Below are 6,000 nucleotides of genomic sequence, written 5' to 3' on the forward strand. Positions count from 1 at the left end.
CACAGAGTTCAGATAGTTGCAGAATTTTATACCTAGCATTTAAGGGGAGGGGCTCAGAAGTTCACAGTCTGCAGAAGTTGACATAAAAGCAGCTCTTTCTTTCACTGTTCTGGGGAAGTTAACTTTTAAAGGACAGCTTTCAAAAAGGGGAGAGCTTCTTCTCCCCTTTCATTCCCCCTTCTTCCAGCTGTTACAATGGAGCCCAATGGATAACTTCTCTTATGTAGATATCTCTGTGAAGCTCCAACTCAAGGCCAGAGGCCATGTTAAACGATTTGTCCTTTTTTTTTTCTTTTAATCACATTTTGCTTTTGTAAAACACTTGTACAAACTACTATAGTGGATAAAGTTTCATTACAAACTAGTAAAGGGGCAATCCAGCACCTGGAGTGCTGACCTCTTCCAGGCTGGTGGCCAAATAAAATAGCGGAACAGGAAAATAGAAAGTTTACCTAGTTGAACTCTTTTGTAGAGACTCTTTTGCTGGCAGTCCTAAAATCAGCCATGGTGAAGATTTCCGGAGAAGCTTAGTTAAGATTTTCCCTAAAGGGGGCATGCCATTACAGACTCAACATTTGATATATTTCAACTCAGATTTAAAAGTTTAAAAGTTTAAATGTGAAGCTTGTTATATAAAATTAAGATAATATTTTTTCCTATTTTAAAACTGGTAAATTTACAGAACTGCAGTCTACTAAGAAACTGCAGCAATGCAGAGATCCCCTTTGTCTTATGATAAAGTTGGAAAGATTCCAGCCATGTTCAGAATTTACTAAAAGGGATGGTAATGCAGAAAAGAAGATACTCTCAAAGGAGCCATTGGGTTCTCTCAATATACCTTTCCTACCCTCCAGTTTTATTGGGGTTACAGGATGTTTTCTAGGTCCACCTCTTGATTTTTGACTGATATTTTTATGCTCACATTTGGGACCCCCAAAAGACCACCAGAGACCAAGGTCAATGTAAGCACCAAATAGGTGTTTATTGTGAGCTAACTCAGTCCTCTGTGCACACACAGCAAATGGTGATGCTGAGAGACCCCGAGCCCAGGGTTTACAGCAGTTTTAAACACTCTTTGGGGAAGGCAGGGACTTCACATACATCATAGCATTTCTTAGCAAATCATCCCACACCATGGGAAAATAATAAAACAGCTCTAAAACATGTTTAGCACATTCACTGGTGGGAACAAGTTGGGTACGGGGCATTCATTTGAACTGATTGATTTAAGCCATGAGGGGTGTATGTTTTGAACTACATGGTTTCCCAACATGTTATCAACCACCATAAACTACTGGGAGGGTCATCTGGCATCCCAGGTATTTCCCTGTCTCATGCTGATTGGTGGTTGCTAGGGAGTTGCTGTGGGTCCTCACCTAGCCTGACTGAGTCAGGGACACCTGGTGCAGCAGATCTCTCCTGTTATTTGAAGATAAGCAACTCAGCAGGGTGGCAATGTGTCTAGGAGCTCTCTATGAGTTTTTCCAAGGACAAGAGTCAAGCCCCCCACCCCCTCCTTGGACAGGCTTTGCTCTGAGGTAGAGGCTGGTTTCTCAGTATAGAGGTCACAAAAATGCCCTTCCTTTAGGGACACTTATATTCTTTTTATTGGCATTTGGGGGCCGGTGTTTCTTCTGCTTATAATTGTTTGTTAAGGAAGCGTCCTGCTTCCCCACATGTTAAAGTTTGAACATTAGAGAAGCATGCTGAGGCAAGCATATGAAACAGGGTTTATTTAAAAAGACTTCTCCCACGAGGGAGAAGGGGGCCATAACTGGTGTCACAGTATTCCAAAAGGCAAGGTATTCTGCCCTTTTAATATATCTTAGGCTTCCTGTGCTCTCCTTCCTTTCCTCCCTTATCTTTCTCCTTCCTGCATAGGTGACTAGGCTCAGAAATGCTCAGTGAGAGGGCCCAAAGGTGGGAGACAGGTGGGCTGAAGGGGGAAGCGCAGGACATTAACAACCTTATAGCTCCCTGTAGGGAGGGAAAATTCCTGGGACAGGTTACCTTGGCAACAGGTTGGAACAGGGGCAAGTTCTTGATAAGATCCCTCAGGGGTCTATCTCCAACTTTCCAGGCTCACACAAAATCGGCTTCCTAGATCCAACCTGACTCAATTTACCTATCAACACTGACTGCCTCTCTAATTCTGGCTTTAATATAACATTCTGTCAACTTAAGCCATCTGGAACTGTTACTTCTTGTCCCTGGTGTCTATGCAATAATAAGGAACAGTTTTGAGAAAAAGGACAAGAAATTTTTATTGCTTTACTAGTAAAGGAGGAACATAGGGGAGTCCATATTGGTTTAAGCCACGAGGCTTAAATGTGAAGAGTGAAGAGAGTGACAGATTTATTGGGATAAACATTCACAGAGTAGTCTAGTGGAGGCTATAATTTGTTTTCCACTTATAACCTATGGAAGTTGTAGGGTGGTGAGAAGGATAGGTAAGTTTTTTTTGTGGCTTGGCAATTGCTGTGTGAATGTGGTCCACTTCATGCTTTGAATATAATCTTTGCTGTTTTGCCACTGACACTTATTTTAAAAGGAGTATTCCCCTCCCCCCTCCTCTCTCTCCCTCTTCTCTCTTTTTCTTTTCCTCTTTATCTCCCTAATGGGATTACAAAGACAGGGTTACCCTTTGTTCCTGATGTTAGGCCTAGTTATCTGTCCTTGGGCACCCACTCACCAGTGCTAGAGATGACCTGATGATCTGGGAAGTGATTATCTCCCAAATTAACAAGTGAATTACAACTCCAAACACGGTACAGATGAATTACCTCTTTAAAAGTCCTCTGTTCTCCCTGATGGGCAGAATCATAGCTTCTGGGACAGGATTCCCCTGTGCTGCTTGTTTGCTAGCAAATCAATAAAATTCTCCTTTTTCTCAAAACCATGACTTCTTATTAAATTGACATTGGGGACAAGGATTGAGCTGTCAGTAACAGCCAAGGCATTGTCCAGGAAGTATTCTGGTGGTTGTAAACACTGTTCAATGCTGCATAAATTGTTTCTCAAGATTTCAGTACCAAATAACAGTTAGTTCTTATATTGTATTGTCTGGAGTTTAGGTCTGGCTGACTGTTGTTCTGAGTCTGAGTGTCATGGAGTGAGAGTTCTATGCTAGAAAATATGTTTAAAATGGTGTTGCCTAAATCAAATTCATCTTATATAAAAACCTTTGTCCTTATCCCCAATGCAATCCTAAAAACTAGGACACCTTTTTTTTTAATATTGGTTCATTTTAGTTATATGTGACATATAATTCATTTTGACAAATATGACAGGACTGGATATAATGTATTTTAATCCAGTATCTGGTATGCATTACTCTCCCTTCCTCAACCACCTTCCCTTCTTTTTCCTTTCCTCTTCTGATTTCTTCTGCTTTTTACTTTGTGTTTTGTTTGGTTTTTAATCAGTGTCTTGTGGATGTACATGATGGTAAGATTCACTATGGTATATTCATGTATGTACCTAAGAATATTAGGTCAGATTCACTCAGCTGGAGGACATGGTTTTGAGAAAAAAGAGGAAAAAAAAGTTTATAGCTTTCCTAGCAAAGAAGAAACACTGGGACTCCTGTCCCAGAAGCTGTGTTCTATCAGGAGGAACAGGGAGTATTTTTTTTTAGAGGTAATTCAAAGATTGCATTTCATGTGATCTCAGTCTAAAATTGTGATTCACTTGTTAATTAGGGATATAGTTATTTCTGAGATCTTTTATGACCATTCAGAAGTGTAAAAATTATTTGGTTCCTGTGGTGGGTGTGTACTCAAGAATAGATAACTCTGCCTAGAATGGAGAATAAAGGTGATTCTATCTCCTCTGCAATTAGTGAGGGGGAGACATTAAGGAGAGGAAAGGAAATGAGGGAGAGAGAAAGAGAAAAAAAGTCTCTTAAAAATAAGTCATGGTGGCAGAGCACTAAGGGATCTATTCAAAGTGTAATGTGGATTGCTGTTATAGAAACTGTAAGGGTCCGGCAAAGAGTCAGAGGAAGAGACCACCAAGAGACTGACTCATGCAATTGCAGAAGGGGATTTATTGGGGATCCATTCCAGCGCGCTGGGACTCCATGCTCACTCAAGAAGGGAGAGCAGCCCAGAGCCCAGAGCAGAGGCTAAGCAGTGCTTAAGTATACTTTTTGGGGAGGGCGGAGGCTTTGCATACATCAGGACAAATCATCATGAGGTGCGGGAAAATCAAACAAAAATTCTTAAACTTGATTAGTACATTCATTGGCGGGAACAGGTCGGGCAGGGGTGATTGGTCACTCCTAAGCAGGGTACACATTCAAACTGATTGGTTCGGGCCCTGTATGCCTACGTGACAAGCTGCACAGGGCCCTAGGCTATTAATCAACTGAATGGCCAGTAGGGCGTTGTCTTAACTGCCTCAGGAATTTCAGGTTCTGGGTGTAGCAGAGGAACTTAACAATACCTGGTCCTTCACTTTTTAACTCAGTCCTTGCAGCTTAGAAAATTTACCCTTTCAAAACTTCTAATGTGTTCCACAATGTATCCTCCACTGGGTTCAATTTTTATGTCTGTCCCAAATTGTATACAATATCAAGTGTAAAGGTGGACGTTCTGCCTCTGCTACTTTGTTTTCTGCTTTTGCTTCTGCAGTTTTCTTTTAACAGGTTGTTAGCCTCTGCAAGTCTCTAAGGTTAAATACCAATAAGTCAGGTCTCTGAGCTATCAAACTGCCAGTTTCCAATCCCTTCTACCATAAGATGGGTATTTATCTTGAAATAAGAAGAGGACTATATCCAAAGATATATATTTAGTAAAGGAAAGGACAACATTGAAATAACATTTCCCCAAACATCAAGTATAGAGAATGCAAGAATCACAATGATTTTAATTAAAGCAAAGGTTTGAGAGGACTTTCTAGCTGACAGATGTAAGTAAAAATATCCAAAACAGTTTTGGCAATATTATGAAAGCCCAAATAACAGGGATGTTTTCAGATCTCAAATGGATTGGCTAGTTTTTCTTTATTCTGTTGTGGAGTCAGGTACTGGAGAGGCTCACTTTCATGGTAGTTACAGAGGGGCACTGAGTTTGATAGGTCACAATGAGGGTGAATTAATCATTGGAGACTGAAGCAGCATGTGTTGGTTTGGGCAGTCAGGAAAGATGTTGTAAAAAGCATGGAACTTATTGTTATTCGGAAGGGATGAAGACTCAAAACTCAGTTGGAGTTCACTGCTTATCTTCTTTCTCTGGGACCCTTTGTTATCCAGAGCTTCATTATTTGCTTTTTCAGGACTTAATAGCAATGGGAAAATCCATGGCCTAGTGCTCAGTCCCTTCAGGACTCATTTGTTACTGAGAAAGAGTAATGTTTGCCTCCCCCCACCCCACCTTTAGGGCCATACTGTCTTCCTGTTTTCCCTAGCGGTTGTTATTTTCCATAATCCTTTAACAAAAAATATATAAAAGAGAATATCTGGAGCATATAATAGGAGAATTTACAGAGTATTCATAGACAGGAGTGAGGGAGAATAGGAGACAAAGTCTTACTCATAACTTAAGAATTATAGCACATGCTTTGTTTCAAAAGATTATTCTCTAAGTGTGTGGGGTTTGAATATGGTGATTAATGAGGAAACTTCCTTCATTTTCATGTGAAGGCTTAGTTTCTCTAAGTGTGTTTTGAGTAAATTTCATGTTTGGGGAAAAGAGGTGCTCAATTGCTGGGAGACCAGTCCCTGATATGAATTGACATTCCCTCTGACCCTGGAAAGGTATATAATTGCCAAAGGATATCTCCTATTTTTGTTGCTCTTATAAACAAGCATTCATCTTCTAAGGGAGAAAAATCCCCAGAAACTGAGAAACTTTATTTGATCCAGCTGTATGGTGTGAGAAGAGAAAGAACAGGTTTTAAAGAGGACTGCAAGCTACTTTGTAGTTTCATATTTCAAAGATTCTTACCAGATCTCTAGACACCATTAATAACTTTATTGCCACTTGAATCAACATGGCT

The sequence above is a fragment of the Urocitellus parryii genome, chromosome Y (genome assembly GCF_045843805.1).
Source record: "Urocitellus parryii isolate mUroPar1 chromosome Y, mUroPar1.hap1, whole genome shotgun sequence".
Classification (NCBI taxonomy): domain Eukaryota; kingdom Metazoa; phylum Chordata; class Mammalia; order Rodentia; family Sciuridae; genus Urocitellus; species Urocitellus parryii.